This window comes from Harpia harpyja, chromosome 2, assembly GCF_026419915.1.
Source record: "Harpia harpyja isolate bHarHar1 chromosome 2, bHarHar1 primary haplotype, whole genome shotgun sequence".
In the NCBI taxonomy this organism is placed as follows: Eukaryota; Metazoa; Chordata; class Aves; order Accipitriformes; family Accipitridae; genus Harpia; species Harpia harpyja.
Genome location: NC_068941.1, coordinates 77,270,030 through 77,295,789, shown reverse-complemented (window position 1 = coordinate 77,295,789; position 25,760 = coordinate 77,270,030). Strand labels below are relative to the sequence as shown.

Below are 25,760 nucleotides of genomic sequence, written 5' to 3'. Positions count from 1 at the left end.
GTCAGGAAATCAACAACTTTTTGACAGAGTTGACAAAGTTCCACTGGAAAGGGGAATTATGAAAAGGTAGACAGTGAGGAAAGTCAGGGGGAAAAAAAAAGAGAAATTGACCAAATGAGAAATTAATTTATTCTAATTCAGCAGGTCTCCCACCTACCCATAATCTTTTCTTATATAAAGTGTACAGAGAATGGAGAGGGACCACAAACACACATTTCAAGTAGTCTCTGGTTTGCAAAGATACCACCAAAAACAGTCAAGAGGGGCAGAATGGAGAGAGCTTGGTTAAGGTGATCACATTTTTCATTGAAGGTTTTGAGTACCCAATATAGCAAAGCAATGTGCTTCTGGAAATTGAGTTACTTCAATCAGAAGTGACTGCATCAGTGGACAACAGAAGACCTAGACTTCTCTAAGGCCTTTGACATGGTCCCACACAACATCCTTGCTGCTAAATTGGATTTGATGGATGCACTATTAGATGGATAAGGAATTGGCTGGATGGCTGTGTCCAAAGAGTTACAGTTAATGGCTCAATGTCCAAGTGGAAACCAGTAATGAGTGGTGTCCATCTAAGGTCCATATTGGGACCAATACTACTTAATATCTTCCATCAATTAAATAGATAGTGCAATTGAGTGCACCCTCAGCAAGTTCACAGGTGACACCAAGCTGAGTGGTGCAACTGATTGGCTTGAGGGAAGAGATGCCATCCAGAGGGACCTTGATAGGCTTGAGGAGAGTGCCCATGTGAACCTCATTAAGTTCAACAAGGCCAAGTGCAAGGTCCTGCACATTGGTCGGGGCAATCCTCAGTATCAATACAGGCTGGGGGATGAAGGGATTGAGAGCAGCTCTGCAGAGAAGGATTTGGGGATACTGGTAGATGAAAAACTGGACATAAGCCAGAGTTTGCAGCCCAGAAAGCCAGCTGTATCCTGGGCTGCATCAAAAGAAGTGTGGACAGCAGGTCAAGGGAAGAGATTCACCCCCTCTGCTCCACTCTTGTGAAACCCTACCTGGAGTACTGCATCCAGCTCTGGGGTCCCCAGTACAAGAAAGACACAGACCTGTTAGAGCAGATTCAGTGGAGGACCACAAAAATCATCAGATGGATGGAATACCTCTCCTATGAAAAAAGGTTGAGAGAGCTGGCACTGTTCAGCCTGGAGAAGAGAAGGCTCTGGGAAGACCTTATTGCAGCCTTTCAGTACTTAAAGGGGGCTTATAAGAAAGATGGGGACAGACTTTTTACAAGGGCCTGTCATGAGAGGACATGGGGCAATGGTTTTAAACCGAAAGAGGATAGATTTAGATTGGACATAAGGAAGACATTTTTTACAATGAGGGTGGTGAGACACTGGAACAGCTTATCTAGAGAAGTTGTGGATGACCTATTTGAAGTGTTCAAGGTAAGGCTGGGCAGGGCTTTGAGCAACCTGACCTAGTGAAAGATGTCCCTGCCCACAGTAGGCGTAGGTTGGACTAGATGATCTTTAAAGGTTCCTTCCAACCCAAACCATTCTGATTCTACAATATAGAAAAGCAAAGAGCTTCTGGATACTGAGTCACTTCAAGCAAAACTTACTTAGACACATGGTTTAGATCCTTAGCACCTAGTAAGGACTGAGTTTATGCTTCAGCTTTTCCCTGAATGAGGTGATAATGATAATGTGGCCTCTCTATCTTAACACTTATTTTCATGAGGCATTTGAGAAATTCAGTTGTTGAGATCCAGGCTAACAAAATCTGATTGACTTTGGCTGACCAGTTAAAGCATGTCTTCCTTTTTTTAGATGGGGAGGGGAGAGACAGCAAAAGAGAGACAGGTTATCACGGGATTTAAGAAATGAGACAACAAAAAAATTTCTATGATGTTCAAATATTATAGTCCATCTTTTTTAAGCATCATATTCAATTACATATTTTAACAGTATTTTAAGTTTCAAAATATATACATTATATAAAAACTGGAAATTAAACAAAATTCTGAAATAATATTTGAGAGTTCTCATTTTAAAATTGTCTCAAGTACTTTGTTTTACAGAGTCTTAAATGTATTTCCATTATGTTTTAGAACTAACAAAATTTCATGCAAACTGAGTATTTTCCCATCCCAGTGCTAGAGAAGCTTTCCATATCAAATTAATACAAGTCACTCAGAGAGTGAACATTTCTGCTAACAGATGTGAAGCTCAATTTTAGAGACAACATTTTCTAAGTTATCACCCCTTTTAAATCTTTTTCACAATGTCTTGTTAAAAATAACTTTCTCCATGCTCACAATGACCATGGCTAATCTGAACAGGAAGACTACAATACAGCCTAAGTAATTAGTGCAAGGCTAGTTATTTGAACTACCAAGTTGGAAAGAATTTTCCATTTACAGCTACAAAATATGATGGAGGGACATGCCCTATAATGAGAATTACCAAGTAAAAATTTACACATCTCTCAATAGTTTGTAAAAACTACTGATTACTTACAAATCCTAAAGTAAAAAAATATATGATGAAATTCTTTCAAAAGAATTTCTGCTTACTCCACTTCCTAGCAGAATTTTTCCTTTTAAGTAACCTTCAGTTTTTGTAACATTAATCAATGACCTTAAGGTCACTGTTAGGTAAGTTGTCAACAGCTTAACAACTAGAGGCACAAGAGCCAACTTATGAAGTGTCTTGTAAAGGAATGAGAATAGATAATTGTGTAAACACTCGGACTTTACAACTTAGATAATCTTAGAATAGATACTCTTTCTCAAAATTCTACTCAGTGTGATAGTTACTAAACATTCTTTTGACCTAAAATAGACAGCAGAAGACAATAACTGAGTTTTAGTCTCCTGAGATCTAGTTACAGAAAAGCAACAACTTTAAGTAATCAATAGCAAGAAGCAAGAAGGAGGATCAACGCTCCAGGAACACTCCAGGGCCATTCCCTAGAATAGAGTTGTTCTTTCATGGTAAATAATCTTTTCTGAAAACTAAATAATCCTGGGCTTCCCTGTAAGTGACCCTGAATACAGGTATTGTCATAACAAATACATAAAATAAGTGCCTTGGTACTACAGTATAATGAGAGCCACACAAACACCTTCTTGTGATAGTTATATCTACAGGAATACAGCATGATAGTATAAAATTACACTAAGATTACCAAAGCTTGCAGTAAAAGAACAGTGTAATTAAATCACTCTTCAATGAAGTTTGATACAAGCCCACCAAGAAAGTGCTAGCATATGCAACTGTTCATATCAGACTATCAACCAAAAGAGTAAATTGGCTAAAAGCTCATGCCAGGCAAGCCATTTCCATGTCTTCAACAGCTTTTTTTCTCCATAATTCCCTTTCATACAAAAAAATAAGTTATTTTAAGGAGCTTGATAGCTTACTTAGCTTACTTTTAAGTAAGGCCTTTTTTTCCAACTGTTTCTAATCTTAGAAAACAGTGACCAAAGCCAAACCACAAAATCCACTGAATTAATCTAAGGTAGCCTCACCTGTATTTTATCAGCACCAAGAGGCCTCTGAAAATTACGTATCTACACAGTAAGGTTACAAAAAAATGTTTGTTCAGAAACGAAAAAAATAAGTAGGCTTAACCCTTTAACAAGCTTTCAAGCTTTCTTAAAGATACTTTAAGAGTTGATAGTAGGTGCAACAGAAAATATTAGAATAGGAGAGTAAAAACCATACCCCTTACTATTGTCCTTTCAGGTAAACTAAAGGTCCACAAACTATTTCTTGGAGATCATAAAAAGGTAACTTAAAAACGAAGCAAATTCTCTGCAGGCTTAAATTCACTACGCTGGGGTCTACACTCTCAGTGGAAAAAAAGTTACAGGATCTACATATTGAAGGAAGTTGAAAACTAAAATATTATTTATTTGTATATTCTACAAATAAAGTCTCTCAAGCCTAAAAGTTACTCCTTACACATTCTGATACATCTATTACAGAGAAGTCAATCTCTTGGATAAAGCTACAGATGCTACCTTTTTCCTTCCTTCCATTCCCAAAAGGGATAAAATCTGTGTTTTCAGTGCTTCATTCTGCCTACTGCTATATGTTAACAATTAGACCGAACGCATTCTCACACAATAGCTGTCATAGCTGCTGTTTTATACAAAGTTTCCTCTATTATTCTTTGAAATATGCCAGTACATTACAAAGTTTACAATTAACAGCTCTCATTTTCAGAAGTTTTTTTCCCCACTGTGGTCTTTGTCAATGTATGACAATTTTTCAAGGCATCAAGAAAAAAAAATTATAGAATTCTTTCTTACTTTTTTTTTTAATGTGGATGTAAGTGTCCACATTTTTTAACCAGGACAAAGTTTTTTTAGAAGTAGTATTTTTTCCCCAGAATGGTTGTATCAAAAGCAAACAATCCTTCCTCTCCGTGGCAACTACATGTACCAAAAACAATGCAAACCCTAATTACTATAAATCAAAGTGAAAATTTTATCAAGTTTGGTCAATAACATACTAAAATCACATACTTGCTTCAGTAAATTTCAGTTCCCTCTAGAAAACTGATAATCAAAAGCATGGTCACATCATATGATGGTACCAGAAGCCCAAAACTGTTCTTATATATTATGGAGAAATTAGCAATTTTACCATCATTTCTTTTGCTTCTTTCAGTGAAAAATCTAAACAAATCCTTAACATACAAACCAAACGGCCACATACTGGGGAGGGCACTGTCAAAGCCCAGAAACAAAGCCTATTTAAAATCTAGCAAACAATGGAAACTGTGTCCTTAATAAATTTCACATGGCATTTAAAAGACATGTGAATTCAGAAGTAAAAGAAGTTGTTATTTTTTAATCACATTCCTCGATAATCTATGAAACTTGGCTGTATAGTCTTCAGAGCAAGGACAGCTTTTTTATGTGTTGGTGATGTTTGATGTTATTGTACAATAAACAGCAAAGCAGGGACTTGATTCATGACCAAGGCACTGAAACACTATTGTAAAACAAAAAAATTTATAATGCCTATGGTATAAACAAACCTCTACCTCAGTTCAGACAATTTCTGCCACAAAGCTTCAGAAGCATTGCCATGCCATGAGAAACACAGATTAAAACACCTGGCTGGAATCAACACAAGGAACACTAAAAGTGGTTGGAAGCATAAAAGCAGCTCTGTGAATTAACTTTTAGATATACATGTAATTTCCTTTTTTAAGAAGTATTATTGGGAAGTGCAAGAGTGATACGATCTCATTTGTAATGGATATATGTTTTATGGTTGACTGATGTCTAACGAGGCTGGGCTTATGCTATGGTTCTAGTGTAACTCAAGTCAGAGAACCCACAGAGGACACAGAAACCAGTGTGTGGGTGTTACTGCAGGATTTTTTTTCTTCTAAATCTGCAAGCTTATTTTCATAACACTTATCCAAATGAAAATCTGAAGCTGCTAATCCTGTATAAAAGCTTAATGGAATTACTCAAAGGGTTCAAGAGCTACCATATAAGCCTCATTTACTTAGGTTAGCAAAGAAGATGAACAGAGATGTAACCAAGATGACACCAGCGGAGTTACCAGTGCAGCTCTGTAGGATTCTGCACTGGGACCTGCATTGCTTAACAAATTTGTAAGTGACCTGGAAGATGAGATGGGTGACAGCTGAGAAGCTACCAAACAACAGCAAGCTATCAGGAATAGTGAACACAATGTAACTGAAAAAATGCAGAAGGACTTTATGAAACTGGACTGGGCAATCAAAAGGCAAACAAAATTCAGCATAGGTAAACTTGAAATGAGACATAGCGGGAGTAATAACCTCATGCTATTAATACATAGAACAACAAGTTGTGAGCTGACTATTAATCCCAGGATCTATTTCCTAAGTAGTATGTTAGATACTTCATGAAACTGTAAGCTCAAACCCAGCAGCAGTCAAAAGAGCAAATCACAGAACAAAACTAAAGTCATACTTGTGCCACTGAATTAATGTTTTGCACGCATATTGTACGTAACGTGCAACCCTGGTCCTGTAATATCAAAGACAACATGCCTCTCCATGGATAGAGATTGACTGGTCAATGTCTTTTTTTAATAGAAAGTACCAACAAGTTAGTAAGAGCTATGTACAAAACTTCACAAAACAGCTACTAGAAATTCCTTGCCAAAAGACACTGAGGACTCAAAAAAAAAAATTAGATGGGCTTCAAAGGAAATTGAACAAGAGAGATCCCTTGAGAGTTTCCAGCTAGACAAACCACATCAGGCTGAGGAAATCCCCTAGACTGAAAATGGTGTGAGGCTGAGGGAGTATTCAGGAGAGGTATCACATATACTCTCCCTGTTCTTTTTCGTCCCTAACAGCTCACTTACAGATGCTGTTGCAGACAAGTACCAGATTTGAGAAAGCCTTTGTCTGAACCAGTACAGCTGTTCTTATAAAACATTCATGTTCACCATAATACAAGAACAACAATTAAAAAAACAGTAGCTGGAAGAGTTCAATTAGCTGATCCACTCACAGGGCTGCACATTATTAACATATATGAACTTTGTTACAAGATGTCAGAATATCAATCCTGTCACAGAGCAAAAACTGAGCTATGGGAAACAATTGTTAATGGACTGCAGAATTAGCAGGTGAGGCACCTGCACTAGGGGTTCAACTGCATATCGAAGACTGCAAATTCTCCGTAATCTGAATATTCTCCACTTCCTCAAAACAAACATGTAATATAAGCTGGAAAAAGTACAATTTGTAAGTTAGGAAAAAAAGGCAAGATGGAAAGAGGAAAAAGCATGACCTAGCAGCAAAACCTACAAACACTGTGAAGAACACTCACAGCATACTATGTCCACCACATACCAAAATGTCATCGCTTTATAGAATTGTAAGAAGGTCTGAAAGTAGCTTCATAAACAGACTCTTTTGAAAGGGTTCCTATTACATATAGCAGACTTGTAAAGAAGCATCTCTGCATAATGGAGACCTAGGAAGTGGTCCTTCGCTACATGTAATATGACTTAAAAATTTAATTAATAAGCCCTAATAGTTGGCAAGTTTTGCATATCATGGTTCAATAGCTGTCCTGATAATTTAGGAAGCAAATTTTACCTTCAAGACAGAAGTATTGTTATTTCATAGCATCACTCAGGAAACTGTTTCCTGAGGTCAAGACTCAATATTAAAGATGCATTAAAAAAATCAAAAGCAAGCACTTCATTATGCAGCACATAGCCACCACTTCCATTTCAACAAACATAAGGGAGCCCAGAACATTTCTGACAAAATAGAACCTGACAAATAAAACAACTTCTGGTACCACAGTTTGTTGTGCAGTTGTACCAGGTAAGTCTAAGTACAGCACATCTGTAACCTGCATCCCTCCAACCCAAAGCACTATGTCTCCAAAAATTTCAGTATTAATTTTAAGAAGGGCTTACAACTCTTAAAAACGCCTTCAAACATTGATCAGATTTAATAAATCAAAAGGTATTTATAGACTGTCTGAATCTAAAGGAGTGAAACACTGCTTCACTAATTTCAAATGCCCATCTGCCATTAACAATGGCAACATTTACCTTATTTTAGTATGAATTCGTCCAAACGAGGTTATCCAGCCACCATTACAGTCCTAATAATTCTATTCTATTCTTAAAAAATGATGAACATGAACTGCTATGAGAGATTTTTTTTTCCAGTTTACTGTCCAGAATGGATTTTGAACTAAATTCCAAGCTTGCTTAAAATTGGTGTTTGAACTAAATTTTACTCCTTTGTTTAAACAAGACTACATTTTTTTTAAAATCCTATCTGAAAAAAATAAAAATGTACACATATCATGTAACTTCAAAATGATAATTTTTAGTAAGTTTAAAAATACAAATCAGCATCTAATGACAAGGATTAAGTAAATATTTTTCACATTAAAAATGAACTTAAAAAAATGCTGCATGTAACTGACAAAATTTGAATTGCTGGTATTGCCGGCACAAGTACCAGTTTGTAAAAAACAGAAGTGATGGTTTTTTTATACCAGCAGTACCTAACTTTCAAGAGAACGACACCACCAGCAGCATCTTGACAGAGGAACCTGTGTGGCTGACTCAAAGGCTAGTTAGCATAACACAAACTGCACCGCAACTGCATACTGCCACCAAGAGAGGATGTTCTACTGTTTCTCCCATTGTCCCTTCCTGGCATTCTCACCCTTTTGTCCTTGTACTTAACCCGTCCACTGTGTGGTTGCAGGGATGAACTGGATCAGCCTGTTCCAAATGCAAAAAATTCATTTTTGGTGGGCCAGTCTTCAAAAAAATACAAATAAGCTATCAACTCACTCCCTTGCCACAATATTTCTACATCTGGCATACAAGAGGAAGTGGGGTTGTCCCTTTCAGAAGCAACCTACTGTTAGATCCAGTTAAGTATAACAAGAAAACATTAGGAAGGCAGAGTTCAGAAACTACATTTTAGCTAATTCAGATACAAGTCTTTCAGACCACCATTATTCTTTGGAACACGAAGCGTGGAAGCCAATACAGGTATTTCAGCAGGTATGATATGTACTTCCAACATTTTTACAGAAATTCCCTACTGACCCATGCAACTGTATCCCATGCTCATATAATTCAGCAGATTCAGCCTCAAAACAAACAGAATCCCACCACAACAGTAGCCTGGAGATGACAAAGAAATTACTGGTTGCTTCAAGTTTGGTCACAGAGAGGCAGGTGTTGCACTGTAACTAGCCTAGAATATTATGGGTCACCAAAGTGTGGAGAACCCAAGAGTAAGTGTGAGTGCTAATGCAGAAGGCGGCACGTGTACACCTCAAAAACATAGACGTTGCCTCGGCTCCTACTTTACAGCACTCCCCAACCATTGGTCTAATTTCAGTATGACCGACATCAGGTTTCAGACTGTTCTGTTACGTTCTTTTTACCGTTGAAGACATTGGTATGATTTAAGTTTTTCAATTTAAAATTGCAGATCTTATCAGCATACCAGAGCAAAGCCAGTGACAAACATCTCACCCTCCCCCGTTTACCTCAAGTCTATTACACATTGGGATTGCCTGGATGGACTGCTACTGGGCCTGAGAGGTCTTGGGGAGAAATACTTGTCTAGCTGTAACTTCAAGGAGGAGACAGGTAGTCTTTCTTGTTCAGTCCCATGAGAATCTTCACAGGGACACTATTTATCAAAAGCTGTATCTTTTACTATGTACACAAGCAGCAGACCACACATCGTTGATTACCATCATCATACTTCAATAACTCTTTCTCAGACTTATGGAAACGTAAACGGAGTTAATAAAAACCAAAACCAAATATAACTAAGATCACAAAGGATGCACACATTTTAAGCTCACTGAGACATTTATCCTCAGGACTTTTGGCATGTAATATCTGTAAGCTTTCTACTACCTGTGTCTCACTGTATTTACTAGCCTTTCTATCACCTAGAATATATGTGGGGCTTAAAAACGCAACAGAGGATGCAGTCAAGTAATGGGAAGATCAGATATATGCTCTTGACTACTTTGATCACTCTCCTTCCTGCCCTCGTGATGTCTTCTATTTACCTGACTTTTAGAGCAGTTCAAACTACCTGTTACTAACAGCTATTTACCTGTGTTTGAACTCCCTTCCCAAGCGGGACGGTAATGGCTTGGAGGCCTGAGCAATGTGCATCCATTAAAACAGACTTGCCTCCAGTTTCATAACCTCTCAGTGCGTAGACACAGAAACCAGTGTGCCCCAAGAGGCGTTGCCAGCCTCCTCCGAGGCACAGGCAGCCACCAGAAGGAGTCATCCCATCCCCCAGGCCACCAGTGGGGCCACCCTGATAAAATATTCAGTGCTCTTCACATGAGCTGGAACGCTACTGTGGCACCAAGTAGCCCAGTGGCCACTCTTTTAGTGCAACCATATAGGATTTATTTCAATTAATATACAATTTTTTCTTAGACATACGTTGCATCTTTCAGCTGGGGAGGGAAAAGGAGAATGAATTATGATTTCCAAAGATCAAATAACCACTGCCCATTTAAAGGCTATGGTATTTCTCCAGCTATTTATACTTCCAAAGTTAATAATCCAGCTGTATATAAACATCTAACCAGTTAATGACCATACTATATATTTTACTTTGCTTTATTAACTTCTTTAATTTCTATGAAGGTCTTCTCTGAATGCTTACTATTGAAGTTTTCTATACTTGGTCTGCGATTCAAGGAGTTAATGACTACCTTTTGGAAAAGCTTAAAATAGCCTCATGAAGGGTTTGAAAACAAATAGAACTATTGCCTAACTACATAGTCTTTTCAACAGCTCTTTTCATTAAAAAAAAGATGTTAGCATAAATTCAGTTGGAAGTCACATATAGACAATGATTTCATTAAGAACTGTGTAAAAATGTATAGTATGTGTCAGCCACAAGAAGCTCAGTAATGGCAAGGAGTTATGACAAGTTGAATTTGCAAGCTCTATGACTTAGCCAGCAGAGAAGGTACTGACTTTGCAGCAAAGAAAATATGGCAGACCAACAAAGGAAATTGTTTCAAACGCTTTTCTCCTGCACTGCTACCACCTCTAATTTTTAATCCAAAATGTGATGTGAGTAAATGAAATTCTATATATTTATGAAATTGAGATCAGAAGTAGGAGACTCCGCAATTTTGAACTGAATAACAATTCACATGAAGGAATACATATTTTAGCATTTGAGTGCATTTGCGTAGGCATTGTTTGTTCAGTTTATGTTGTAAGACCACCAGGAAAACAACTTTTTCTTCTCTTTTTCCATAAAAACAGTGGTGATATTTGTTGCCTTATCACATCTCCACTTTTATGATTAAGTATGTTGCTGAAAAATGCTATTGCTTATTTAAAAAAAAAAAAGTTTACAGACTGAACAGGTAGGACAGGTTAATATTGCTCTTAAAATAATAACTTTGCTGTTTGCTACTTCAAATGACAACTGAAAATCTTATTTTACATAAAATGCAAAATATTTAACTATCACCACCAGAAAACCTCTTACAAAAACAGCAGGTCAGCATTATATTACTTCTCTTCAAGGAAGTTACTATACTGTTAACCAAGGCACTTCTTTCACAACTCAAGAACAAAGTTACTAAAAACTGGAACTCTGAGGTTTCTCTCAAGCTGATAAGATATCCTGTTCAGAGAAGCTGCTGAAAAAGTGATCTACATAAATATGAAAATTAAACTAATATCTGGACTTACAGAAACATTTTAAAACTCTTATGTCACCCCACACAATTCAACATGACTTCCCAGCAAAGCAGCTATAAAAACTTCAATAAAACAAAAATTGCTATAGGTAATTCAGTTTCACTGTTAAGTGCAATAGTCAAGCAAGCAGCAGAGTGAACTTCTACCCCAGAAGACAGAACCAGGAGAATAGGAATTAACTCAACAGCAACCTTTAGCTAATTAGTAACAGTCATCAGCTCAAAATCTTCAGCCAGAATTAAAATACCATGAAACAGTAAAAGTTTTTCCTGAAGTTTCATAAGCTAAGTTATCAATCAGACAAATCACTGGAAGCTGGCTCTGTTTCTTTAAAGACACTCTAGTGTCCTAAATTCAATGCAGTGTTTTAATGTTGCACTCCCACTCAGCCACAGTCTTCAAATTTGTTTCAAGTTTGTAATAACAGATTACAGTGTCACAAGGATTTAGTGAGAATTAATTACTCATCCAATGGCAGCAATACGCATTACTGATTTCTTCATTAGTGATGCTTCAAGCAGCCTTTTTTCTTTAGGCTAATAAAACACTTTATTTTCTTAACAAGCACATATGACACATACTAAATGACCAAAATAATTTCCTTAATCACTCTGTGTATGTTTTAGCACGTTTTCCCACTTTACTGTTGAAGATTATTATCTCAACCTAAGTCCTGACTAAGCTAACACTACCTGGAATAACCTTGCAGAGTATACGTATCTTGCAACTCAACTCTGGTGTTCTGATGTTAAAACTACACAATCTTATGAAAAGTTGCTTTATTTTCTCTGGCCTTCAGCTTCCCCTAGTCTTGTACCTCTTATCTCTCTCTGTACTTTCTTCTGCAGTCTATATGTGCAAAACCTCACCTGCAATGCAACTATGGCTCCCTTCAGAATTCTTCTATAACCAAGCTAGTTCATCTAACCAAACCATAAAAACAACAAAAAACCCACACTCACACTATTTAATAACACACAAAAGGCATAACAGCTCCTCCTTTCCACACAGCATCTTAAACATAGGCACATTAAGATGAAACAATTTGCTTGAATTCACTCAGTGACACAGCTGATAGAAAACTGCAGGTCTCTTCAATCCTAGTCCAGCGTTCCATCCAGCAGACCTTGTTCCTTATATAAATTTAACAGTAATCAGGGGAAGACTTTTAAAAGCTACAAAAAGAACACAAAACTATTCAGATTTCATCCCCGTTACAATTTATTTTTATTTATTAACAAGTTTTTTGCACAGACTATAAATTTTCAGATGCAATCCTTTCTAGAATAAGGCCTAGAAAGTTACAGACAAAAGTAAAATTAGCATGGACCGCATATTTGCAACTTCTTCCTCAACACAGTAAAAAAGAGAAATTTAAACATTCCCCAAATTATATTAAAAGTTAAAATTGTTATAGCAAGCCTGAGCACAGACTATGCACAAACCTAGCAGGATATAATTCGTCTACTACGTTTAATATCACAACAGTGAAAAATGAATTTAAATCCTTTATAATTGAAATTTCCACACTACTGCCCTAGAAATAAACCTCTTGGAAAGACAGATACCAAAGTGGACATACAGAAGCCAAGTTATGAACAGAACCTAGATGATGTAGAAATAATAAATGGACAGTTTTATGCAGGTAAATCCAAACACTTGCATATAAAATTATAAAGGAAACAGCAGATTAAAAATATTCAGTAGCTTCCAATAAAGCTAGAGAAATAACTTCTAGTAAGAAGTCTGTGAAAAAATAATTTCTGCACTGAATGTTCAAACTACTCAATCCTTCCTCCCACCCCACCAACTGCCACCGTGGCCCAATAAAATACACATTCAGTCCCTCAGCATCCATCACAAATGCACCCAACCAACTTTCAGGAAAGTAGCACAAGATGCTTTTAGTAAAAACATTATAACTAGCTCATCTAGGTCTTTTTCTACTAAACCACTCTGCCAGTCCTGCAGTTACCCAGTATTTCTGCCTAGAAAATTCTGGTAGATTATTTCCAAATTATGAAAACAACATACTTTTCCCTCCTATAAGCCAATTTTCTTTTTGTCTGTGTACTGAAATGCAACTGAGCATTCAAATATTCATTTGAACATTTTTATTTTGTATCATGAAATTGACTTTACTCAGAAAAAATTTCTTGGGGCAGGGTTAGGGGAATGGACACGACACAACACAACAACTTGTTTCTATAATTACATTTACAAATTACCTAACCAGCCTGTCACTGTTCTTGGACTACAATGAAGGATTCCAATCTCTGTTCCGCTATACAGAAGAAACTATCCCAATAAACAGAGCATATTAAATAGCTTCTAGAAGATCATTTGTATTCCAAGCTCCACTAGCAGCGCAGATAACTAGACTTGTTCCTGCTACCTCTTGTAGCCTACAGGAATTCTGAGTCTTGCTCTCTTCATCACGTTCTGTTTTAGCAGACGTTGTTACTCATCTTATTATAGTAATAAGTTATTACTTTTAGTAATTAGCTATCAGTTGCTGTTACCATTATACAATTTATGGGCTTCGCATTATCAGTCTATCAGACAGGTATGAAACCTACGCTATAAATGCATGTGTTAAGAAAAGGTAGAAGGAAAAACAAGCTGCAATGGAATAACAAGAAATAAGGGTCCTTTACTCTCACGAGCTAAAAAAAAAAAAATTAAAAAAAAAAGAACCAGCTCAAACTTCTTTCTTTGAACACATTAACTTGTAGATGGCTTTAAAGGAAGTATTTAACACTACTTTCAGCATCCATCAGTACAAATTCTGTATACTGCTTCATGCAAAGCTTAAAGAAGCAGCAAACTGATAAATGATTTTGCTAGGATTCTAAGTAGACAGAAAGTCTATTCTGACTCTACAGCACTACGCCTAAAACCCAATAAAATTCCACAGCAAATTCACCCATGCTAAGTATAAAATGTACCTCTTGGCTTCCTTCATTCCCCCTATTCACCTAGAAACAAGATGCTCAAGAAGGACAAATAATGAAGTTGTGAGCAGTATCTAGATCTTCCTCTGTCCCTGTTCCTGCTAGAATGCACAGCAAATGAGCAAAGGAAAATGCTGACATCATTTTACCCCTATGGAATTTCTCTTACTTGGAAGATTAACAAATAGCAACAACAACAACAAAAGCAGTGGGGAATGCAGACTATGAAATCAGCATATTAACAAGAGAAGTTTAAGGCCTCCAATTTTTCCTCTTGAGTCACATATAGATCTGCTTGCCCCTTCCTTTCCTTCCGATTCCCTCGCTGATGAGCAGAAAAGCTAGAGGGTCATGGATTCAATCAAAATTTGCAGAATCTGTCATCTCAGAGGATCATTACCCCCACAGTGCATGAGACAAATGAACTGATAAAGTTCTGTGACTGTACGTGTGCGAATATCTGCTAAGCAGAATATGGCGGGGATATAAACTGCTGACGCTTTCAATGGAGTGTACAAATCAGGATTTCCCCTTTAATTCTTAGCCTTTGAAAATGAAGAACATTATAAATATATAGTGTACTACTCACTTTATTCAAGTTACCTACATCCCCTCTTATATCTCAATGATCAAAGTAGAAGATTTTGATACCTATACAATATGCTTTATTGATTGGGAGGGGTTGTACACTACCATTTTAGCATATCCATACTGGCAAGAAACAGCAGATGGAGGATTAGTACAAAATAAAATCTGCACAGTTACATGTCAAGTAACGATCAAGTTCCATGTCATTTATAAGACGTATTTTTGTGTTAAATAATAAAGAAAAATGTCAATTTCAGGCTCCCATGGATTGTGAGAAGCCCGCAATACTTGGGCTTTAAGCACTGCAGTGAAGTAGTTTGTTTTACACAATTATCTACTGAATCATCACAAGCTCACTTTTGACAGCTTAGAAACCAAATTTGATCTGCAATTCCCAGCTCATCCCAGAAGCACAGAAGTAATACACAGTGTGCAACAGAAGGGTAAAAACCTAAACACTTAAAAGGGTTGGTATGAGGAAAATCAACTACCTGCACCACAGTGTCCTCTGATCCCAGGCCTGTAAACTACAACCCGAATTACTTATACACAGAAAACATCGGAATACAGGAATGCCTTTTATTTGAAAGGACAAGCAAATCGTACTATTTTCACCCTTCAGATCAGTATCAGGTACTGCAATGAGTAATTAAAACAAAGACAAAACAGAAAAAAGGCACCGCACTTTCGCTTTTCTCAAAGTTTCCTAACGCGACTTAATAAATGTAGGCTTTTAATCGAGACGACACGAGGAGAAGATGGAAATGAGTTTGCTGGAACGAAGCGTCAGTTTGTGTCACTTCTGCATTCAGCTGTAACCTTCGCCAAACCTTGTCCCCCCCCCCCACCCGCCCACCCCGCCCGTTGCCTACGAGCGGCTGCGGCCCTGCCGGGCCCGCCCCGGCGGCGCGCAGCTCCGAGCGGCCATAGGATGCGGCTCCCATCAGTCTCCCATCAGCCCAGCTCCTCCTCCTCCTGAAACAGCAGCAGCCCTAGCCTTTCTATCCGCCTTTTCCCTTCAATAGGCCCTAAAGGACAATGCTGTCGGAAAGAAAAAAAAAAAAAGAAAAAAAAAAAGTAGGAAAACCCCAGGAGGGGAGCCAGTCCCACCAGATCGGCCCCCGGGGTAACCCTGTAACGCCTCAGCCAAGCCAGCGGTGGTTTCCATCTGCCCCGGTGCGAGGCATTTGGACCCGTCTCCCAGCTCCTCCTCACCGGCGGGTCAGCAGCCGCTGCCTGCGCTTTGTACAATTACGCACAGGATGAAAGGTCACGGCGTGAGCCATAGCCGCACGCCAGCCGGGCCCGGCAGCACGGGGGGGGGGGGGGGGGGAGGAGGGCGCGGAAAGCCCTGTCACTTCAGCCTCACCGTCAGGCTGGGCAGGGAAGGGGCTGCCCGGCTCGGGCTCTCGCTACCCTGACCCGAAGCGCCGCATCCTCCGGTTTCCCGTCCGCTGCGGCGGGTGACATGGGCGCAGGCCGGCACCCACGACGGGTGGGTGCTGGGTGCCGCCTTCCTCTCCCTCCTCCTCTCCTCCCGGGCGTGACCCGGCCCGCAGGCACGGAGCCCCGGCTCCCGCTCCAGGCCGGCACCTCCCTCCCTCCCGCCGCCGCAAGGGGCTCACCTGACGCCGAGACCCCAGGGGCCGGGCCGGGCCGGGCCGGAGGAGCGCCGGGGAGGGCTCGGCTCCCAGGCAGGCGCTCGGACCGGGGCACCCCGGCCGGGCCCCCGGCCCCGCCCCCGAGCCCTGCCTCGCCGCCGGCCTGCAGCCAGCCCCCCCGCCCGGCCCCTCACGCTCCCTGTCACCCCCTGCCCGGCCCCTCTCCTCCCGTCGCCGCGCTTCCTCCCCTCTCCCCCCCCGGCCCTGCCCCCGGCCTCCCCGGCACGCTCCCGCCGCGCTGCGGCAGGCGCAGCCCAGAAGCGGGACACGCCGTCCCGGGAAACCGTCCTCCCGGCGCCGGCCGGGCCCGGCCCGGCCCGGCCCCGCAACTCCTCCTCTTCCCGGGCTCTTAGCGGGGAGGGGAGAGCGGGGAGAGCGGGCCGGCGCGGGCCTCCGAGCCGCCGGGCCCCGAGCCGCCGGCCCGGCGCTCCCCGGGGGCCGAGCCCGCCCGTCCCTCAGCGCAGCGGCGGGAAAGAAGGGGGGGGGGCGGCGGAGGGGGGGGGGGGGAGAGGGGGGCGCTCGCCGCCGCCTCCCGGCTCCGTCTTCCCGTTGCCACGGGGAGGGCGGCAGCCGCCGTCCCTCCAGCCCTACCCCTCCCTCCGCTCCCCGCGCCCGCGGCGGGTATTTACCTGCCGTGGCGGCGCAGAGCGGGGCCCCGGGGCCTCTGGCAGCCGGAGGAGGCGGCGGACTCCGTCCCGCTGCTGCCGTCCCCGAGTGAGGCGGGCGGGACGGAGCCGGGACCTGCCCTGGGAGGCGTTACGTAAACCGGCGGCGGCAGCGGCGGCTCCCAGCGCCACGGGGAGGGAGGGGGGGCCGGCCGCTCCGTCACCCGGCAACAGGACTCAGCGCCCCGGCGGACCGCGCCGCAGGCTCCTCCCCGTATCCTTCCGCCCAGAGGGCGGCCCGGATCCCGCCGCCCGGGCGCGCGGGCCGGGCCCTGGGGCCGCGCCGGGCTGCCTGCGCGCGCGCAGCGGGGCGGCGAGGAGGGCGCCGAGCTCTCCGCCGCGCCGGCGGGGCGGGGACCGGGACGGGGACGGGGATCCGGGCCCCTCCGTCGCCGGCCAGTAGTGCCCGGGCGCCAGCGAGCCGGCTCCATGGCGGGCGGCCGCGCAGGAAGGGCGGGGGAGAAGGGGAAGTATCTCTTTACCCTGGTTGCACGGCCTCGGCCCGGGCCCCGCCCGCCGGGGGAGCGCCGCGCTGTCCGCCGGGCGCCTGAGGAGAAAAGGGGCGGGCGAGGCGTTTGAAAGTCACCGGCCGGCCGGCGGGGAGAGCGCCTCCGAGGGCCGCCGGGGCGGCGGGCGAGGCGAGGGGAGCGGCGCGGCGCCGCGCCGCGCCGCGCCGTCCCTCCTGCGGCGGGGTGGCCGTCACCCGGGCGGGGAGGCGGGCGGCGGCCCCTCGCCTGGGCTGGGCTCCCTCAGCGAGCTGCCGGCGGGAGCCACCCTCGCCCCCTCGGGAGGGCTGGCTGCGTGGTAACGACGGAGAGGGAAACACCCAGGGCCGGGGCAGGAATGCGAAGGAGGAAACCGGGGGATAATGATGGAGTGTGGCGGTGTTTGTAATGGGAGGTCCTTTTGAAATCCTTAACGACTCTTGAGGGCAAGGTTAGCAAATAAAGTTTATTCTGCTGCTAAATGAAAGCCTGTCTGGGAGGAAAGTCGTCTTTTAGAAGATTGATGCCATTGAAAGTCGGTGTTGGTAGCAGAGCTCCTCAGGAGCCGGGAAGATTTTATTCCAGTTTTTTAAATGCCGGCTTAATCGGAACTGTTTACACAACTGTGGAGTAATGAAAGAGCAACATTTTTAGCATAGTAGATGGGTGAAAATGGGCCGCTGTAAGACTGAAAATATGACAAAGACGACACACCAAAGTACTAATTAAGCTCCTTAATTGCGAAAATAATAATGCCCTTTTCAGGTGTACAGTAGCACCTCTCATTTCTCAAAGACGTGAACACATACGGGTCTAAGGAAAGTCAATATTATGTAAGATGTCAGAGTAAGTCTTCTGTCTGCGCGTAATCCTAAGGGTTTTCTTCCTTTTATTTACTGCTAAGTGTGTGGCTCCTAGAGTTCCAAAACGTGGTACGTCATCCACGTTGGTTAACACTGTTTCTTTTGTGCAAACATCATCTTTGGTCACTGGAACCAAGCTCATCTTTGAAAAGATGATCTCCCCCCACCCTGAGTGTAGTCCTGTTTAGGCCTTTTGACAAGTTAAGCTTGTATATAAAAATATGTCTCTTAAGAAACATGAATGCAAGCCAAGATAGTAACCACTGCCTCCCAGCCTATGTACTCATTTCCTGATACATGAGCAGCATTGCTCTTTTTTTTTTTTTTTTTTTTTTTTTTAGCTAGGGTTCACCTTTTTTGAACATCCTTAGCACCTAATTTAGTCATAAATTTGATTTAGGCTAGCCAAAAGTTAAATATGCAGGATTATATAGCTACACGAGCTACCGACATTGTCTTAAATGCTGCCGAGGCAGTAATTGATGTCATACGAACGTGCAGTTCATCAGTTCGGCTTTCTCCAAACCTTGAAGGAGTATTATGGGAAAGCTCTAAAGAGAAAGTAGCGCTTTAAACACTGTGATAGAAGGACAGCGTCGTTCTCTGAACCATTTAATTACTGTTCCAAGTTATTTTCTTGTTATGAAAAGCTGAAACTGAAAAGCTTTGGGGGAAAAATCCTGCTGACTGTTTTCTGCTGAGTCATTCCACTGGTTTATCAGAAGCATTTCACCAACACTGTAATACGACTTGCGCCAATTGCAATCAAATCTTCTTTTGTTCACAAGCTCAGAATCTGAATTCCCCTTTTCAAGGTAGAAATAAAATATAGTAAAATATGGGACACCTGGGATTTGTCTGTAATAACAGTTGGCACCAATTTTAATCAATCTCCATTCAGTCTTCTGAACGTATTTGCAATGTATTAGTAGTGTATATCACTAATATGAATCCACTTACCTTATTTCACCCTTTCTATAATTATTTTTTCTCTGAAAGCTCTGTAGAAGGGACAGATGCTCAGAACATCAGTGTTCCTCTAATAGAGCAAGTCAGAGCATGCAAGCCAATGATAGATTATTCTGAATAGTCACGTAGTTGCTGTGTGACATTTCAAATTGACAGTTCTGGTTTTGTGGTCAGATCTCAGGAATCCCGACAGTGGGATTTTTTGTTTGCTTGTTGGTTTTTGTTGGGTTTTATTTTCCTAACAGCCAACCCGATTCTGATCTCCGTTTGGCAAGCATTTCAGAAACAGCTGGTACATGACCATATGCCGTGCTGGCACTGCTGTGAGCTTATTTCCCACTTGTCCTCCTGGTCAATCAGAGCTGCTCCGTGTGCTGAAGGACAGCTGGTCCCTTGGCATGCGAAGCAGCTAATGAACTTTTTCTCCAAAAAGCTGTAGGGATACAGCATGCTGACTCCAATCCGTGGCTTTTTCTTTCTGAACTGCAAAGATGGAAGTTCTCTATGGGAACCCTGTTTGTTGCCCCTGTGTGACAGCCTACACACAGCGAGAACAACTAGGTGGGTGTGTATTGTAGGAGACAGCAGTTGTTTGGAAAATCAAGGCTAAATGATCTGTGTTGAATGCTAAACCACATCTGAGTGACTGATGGTCTTGTGCTTTTAGCTGTCAGCCTCAGCAAGTACCATTGTTTCCCTCTTTCATTCTGACCTCTGCTGGAAAGGCTCTCCAGTAAATTTCTAAAAGTTTATCAATTTCACCATATAATATTTTTTCCTATTAAGGAACATACCGAAGGAGGAATTGCACAGCAGTTCAGTATTACATACATAGCCACGGCTTGTAAGCATTTTACTGTCAGCCATCCATCTTACTTCCTTAAAATTGGCCAGTTTATAATATTCCCTAAAATTTCCTGCTAGGTGCAATAAAAAACCCTGATTCTCCCTGAGCAGGGGTTCTGTATCAGTTAACTTTGAAAGTCATGATAACCAATCATTAGACAGTCCTCTATTGTTCACACTCCATAAACTGTTCATATGAAATGCTTGATAGAAACAATCTGCCCATTCAGCGTTTTAGAAATGGAGATAGAGCAACATTCATGAGGGAATAAATGTAGTTTAAGAACAAAAAAGATCATCTAAGTGTGCAGGATCTAAATATATACATAAATTCATAGATATTTTTAAAATCCGGAAAATGGATGGACCTTAATGTAAGGTGAAACAAGGAACATCCAACAAATACATGATGCGTTTTATTGGGTATCTTGATGTACAGCTTCAGGAGTATATAATTACCTCTTTGAAACTACTTTGCTTAATTGCATGAAGGCTTGTGTAACTTTTTTACTACTTTCACGGTCCATTTCAGGTTTTGAGCAAAGACGTTCACACCTCCCAGAAGTAATAACTAGGTTCAAATGACACATTCAAAAGGCATTCCTCAGCACTAGATCAGGTTTCAGATTCCTTTTTACTGATCCCTTTTTCCTAATAATATCCCGGCACAGTGAAAAAGCAAGCTGTAGATACCCACCACATCGGAGGGCCACTTTGTTGTCAGCATCAAGGACCCCATCTACCACCGTGAATGGAAAGTAACATTAAATTTTAGTAGGATCTGCATTAGGCCACAGTTCAACCTTTTTTTCTTTCAGACTTTTCTCTGACAGGTTTCAGTATATTTAGTAGGAACGCACTAACATGGTGAGTTTGGAAGATCTGAGTCACTTGAAAAATCAATTACAAAATTCAAATTAAAATTGTTTTCTGTTTAATACGACCCTATCACTATAACCTCAAAATGTATTTTTGCTTTCTTTGAACACAAACCACACATATGAAACTGTCACAGAAATTGCAGGTCAGGCAGTGCTGTTCTGTAACAAGAATGGCTGGGCTTGGTGTTGGTATTTCTTTGGGACCCTACATTTTTTTTAAAGTTATTCTGCTTCAGTGTACTCTTACCCTTTTTCATCCTGCAGTACTAACAATTGAGAAACCCTAATAATACCTTGAGAAACCTTTGGGAAGTCCAAAATAATACATGAACAGGACTCTGTCTCAACATGCTGTGTGCATAAAACAGACCACCTGAAGTCTACTGTAAGAAATACTCAGAGAAGATGTGAAAGAACAGCGATAATTGCCTACACCACTTTGGACAAGCAGCCAAGCAGCACAAAAGATAAAGAAAATGAAAGCTTTATGCTACATAATGAATGTAAAAGTCCAAGTACCTAGATAGAGCATTGGAAACAGTAAAGCAAGGAACAGCTTTCACTAGTGGTGTAATGAAAAGAGTACAGAAAGTACAGTGCTATAAAAATGAGATAATTTTCACAAGTGATGAAACACAATACAAATTGCATTTTAAGGACAGTTAGTCACTGTAAAGTATACCAATGTCTCAAAATCTGATCTTTTTTTTTGTAATGCATATGTAGAAGAATTTGATGTCATAATGAGGTACTAATTTAATTGCATTATATTTGTTGCTACATCAGCTATTGTCAAGCCATTAAGTTAATTACATGTTAAGTTTTAAACTAGATGAAACACATTATGACATCTGTTTTTTCCTATTTACTACAGCATTCCAGAATTACCATGTTGGAAATGTCTGAGGTTTTGGCAGCTTGCTGTCTTACAAATAGTTCATGAATACAATTAACCATCCTTGAGTAGCCTGCAGCATCAGCATCCAATCCTTGCCTTATTCGTCAGAAATACAATTATTGTTCCACACTAATTCCACCAAACGTTTTTTTCAGATATTGGCCATATTCTCAGTCAGTGAAAATGCTGAAAACAGAGTTGATTGCATTATACTAGCTGACGATCTGGCCACAGATTTTGGAATGAATATACTAAAAGAGTCATTCCATCTTTATTAATGATCTATATGAAACAAAAAATGAAAGAAACATGAAAATGTATCAAGTTCTTAAAGTAGTTGTGTCGAAGGTATTATCCTTTTCATCCAATACATCAGCATTTTCTTAACATGATACTCTGTTGCAGACCCCAGTAAAAGAAAAGATTCTTTGTGTATTAATGGCTTACTGTCTTGGCACTCTGACATTATGTTTTGACTGATCAAAAAAGCTCTCTTATCTGATCCCATGGTAAAAACTGCAAAGCAAAAAGAGTGCATGTTTTCAGATGCTTTAAAAAAAAAATACATGCTTTGAAAGCTGTGGCAGGTAAGGAAATCTGTATGCGTGGCTTATAGGCTGTAATAATCTTATGTTTGTTCTATATATTTTTGTGTGCGTGAACTAACTGTTTTATCTGTGTGGGAGCAGAAGGAAAAATGGCCATTGCTGCTTTCTGATAGAACTGATAAGCTGGGAAGTGCTGCCAATAAAAATAACTAATTCCATAGATATCAAAGAACCATTAAGAGTGGCTGATTAATGCCAGCAGCTATTACAAAGAGTTCATATAGGATAGGGAAAAAAGTCAAGTTTGACAAAAGCAGCATTTAAAAAAGGGTATTGAATCCCAACCAAAAAAATTACTATTTTGATCTTAGAAAAAAATTGTTTGGAAATACATGCTGAGATCTAGTACCTGCATTTCCAAACCTGTAACTGCACTAAGGAGAGATTTCTAGCTACTGTGATTGACTACAGGGCTGTCAGCCTGAAATAGAAAGCACTGAGCAGCACAAGAGAGGGAAACGGTATTTTTCTGTCAAGAAGTAGCTAATATTTCAATACTTTGCAACTACACTGATAAGCTCTCTAAAATATCTTTCATGATATTTTGGCTTGTAATTCCAACTGAATGATATTTAGGCGCTCATTTGAAGAGTTACTCACCGGAACTTGTTAATGGGAAAAAAAACTATATCTCGCTTTCCAAGGCCAATTTATGTATTTATATTACAAAGGTGTTTTCTCTCAAGGAAGTTATCTCTGTTGACATGAATATTACTTGTTTTCTGGTTTCATTAGGATTTTGTGTTGAAATAGGTGTGTCTCTTGAGTTTGATAACATTTCAATATAAACTGCCAAGGGACAAAAAAGCAGGCATAGCTTTAACTGGCTGAATGAAAATTTCTGTCTTGATGTTGAAAAACTTCACATGCTTCGACAGTTGAAGAGGTTATGAAATAAAGGAATGGTTAAATGTCTAGACCCAGCCAGCTTTTCCAGGTGTAGGGAAGCCAGAGGTCATTTCCCCTAAGAAAGCAACATTTTTCTCTCTCTGAGGCTGATTGTAGGCCCAGATAGAGCTAAATCCTGAACCTACTGTGATCAGATAACACAAGGAGGAGGCACTAAAGACCAAGCTAATCCAGTGGTGGTGTATCAGAGGAGAGTATTAGATGCCAGGTTTGGGCCAAAACTACAGATCACAGATGGAAGTAGAATCCTATGAGATGGATCTCTTGGACTTTAGTTGTTAAAGGGGTAAAATGAATGCAGTATCATTAAATAAAAGAGTAGTTTATTTCTCAGAACACGTATTTTCTTCCTAAATGTCAATGTCAATATTCACAGCAGTGAATAAGAATTGGCAGCCAAGGGCATTTCTTTCTGGCTTGTTGCAATATTTTGATTTTACAGATTTTTATTCCTGGGAGCATACTTTCACAGATGCATGTGTTTCTTTACACCAAACAGTACTTCATAGCAAAGTTTTTCAGGTAGGAAATTATACCCTTAAGAAACAAGCTGAAAATTCCATGCTTCACTGTTGTGCATAGAAGTGATTTCCATATCTGGAACTGAAGCATGGCTGTGCCAAAAAATATTGAGGCAATGTTTCTTACGCAGTCGGTGAAAAACTATAAGCCCCTGTAAAAAGGGATTCAGGGCACCTGTATGTGGCACAGGCTTCTCTGCTTTGGCTGGTTTCAGGTGGGATAGAGTTAATTTTCTTTCTAGTAGCTGGTACAGTGTTATGTCTTGGATTCAGTATGAGAAGAATGTTGATAACACACTGATGTTTTCTGTTGTTGCTAAGTAGTATTTAGACTAAGTCAAGGATTTTTCAGCTTCTCATGCCCAGCCAGCAAGAAGGCTGGAGGGGCCCAAGGAGTTGGGAGGGGACACAGCCAGGGCAGCTGACCCAAACTGGCCGAAGGAATATTCCATACCATGTGGTATCATGCCCAGTATAGGAACTGGGGGGAGTTGGCTGGGGAGGGGTGGATTGCTGCTCGGAACTAACTGGGCATCTGTTGGTATGTGATGAGCAATTGCATTGTGCATCACTTGTTTTGTATATTCCAATCCTTTTATTAGTATTGTCATTTTATTATTGTTATTATTATCATTATTAGTTTCATCCTTTCCGTTCTATTAAACTGTTCTTATCTCAACCCATGAGTTTTACCTTTTTCCTTCCGATTCTCTCCCCCATCCCACTGGGTGGGGGGGAAGTGAGTGAGTGGCTGTGTGGTGCTTAGTTGCTGGCTGGGGTTAAACCACGACATGTCCCCCAACTGCTTAGGGCTGCCAGGTGATCCAGGACTCATACTGAAATGGAGAACTGCTTAGAGCTCATCAGTAGAAAACACTATTGAAAACCTTCTGAAAAGACAGCACGTTTGGCTTTGCCAGAAATAACTCTAGACAACAAGACATTTTTACAAGTAAGTAGGGGTCGTGAGAGGCCCCCACTTCACATCCACATGACTGCACTTTCTTCTCTCCTCACTCCCCCAAACCAGTGTGGCTACATCCAGGTTTCCTATGGGGTTGGTTCTTGGCATGTGCTACTCCACATGATGCTAGACAGTGGTTATTGGCCAACTATGCTAACAGTTAAGTAAAGTACTACGTAGTCCTGTGTTCAAGTCCATACCCTGGTCTTGGTTTATATGCCACTGTAGACATAACTTCAGAGTTCAAAATACTGTTTTGTATCTTCAGAGCAGGCAGGTACCAGTGGAGGACATAGCTGTGGCAGCCCTGTGCACAGGAATCTGTTGATTTGTGCATTTGTCTTAGAAGACAGAAATGTTTCTTCTAGGACCTTTTCAGTCTTGAGTAAGCTGAACCCACCAATTCTGATTTTCCAAAGGAATGAGCAAATGGTAGAATGCCCTAGGATACAGGCCACTCTCCATCCCTCTTGTTGCAATTAGGTTATTGTTCAGAAAGGAAAGGCAGAACCAAGAAGGGTATAAAACCAGACCCAAACTCCCTATATCTTGTTGCTGAAGATACTCCTTTAAAATGAAAAGTCTAAAAGTCTTGGAATTCAAACTCTATTTCTGTTTGTATGTATGCAGTTTACCTAACTCTGTAATGCAAAATGTAAATACCATCTCTATCTCATGAGTGAGTTACTGAGAGTTAAAAGGAGGGAG

The 25,760-nt window shown here is 41.2% G+C and overlaps 1 protein-coding gene across 3 annotated transcripts in view; it reads right to left on the bottom strand.

The window, feature by feature from the left end:
• KIAA0232 (KIAA0232 ortholog) overlaps positions 1-17,240 on the bottom strand; it is a 72,284-nt gene extending 55,044 nt beyond the window's left edge. The window contains exon 1 of one of the 3 annotated variants that reach the window (XM_052780543.1): positions 17,073-17,240. The gene's annotated coding sequence lies outside the window, so the exon portion shown is untranslated. Of the gene's footprint in view, positions 1-16,407; positions 16,496-17,072 lie in introns of those variants that run through there. The other 2 variants (XM_052780541.1, XM_052780542.1) reach the window with 2 other exon arrangements.
• Positions 17,241-25,760: the final 8,520 nt, after the last annotated feature.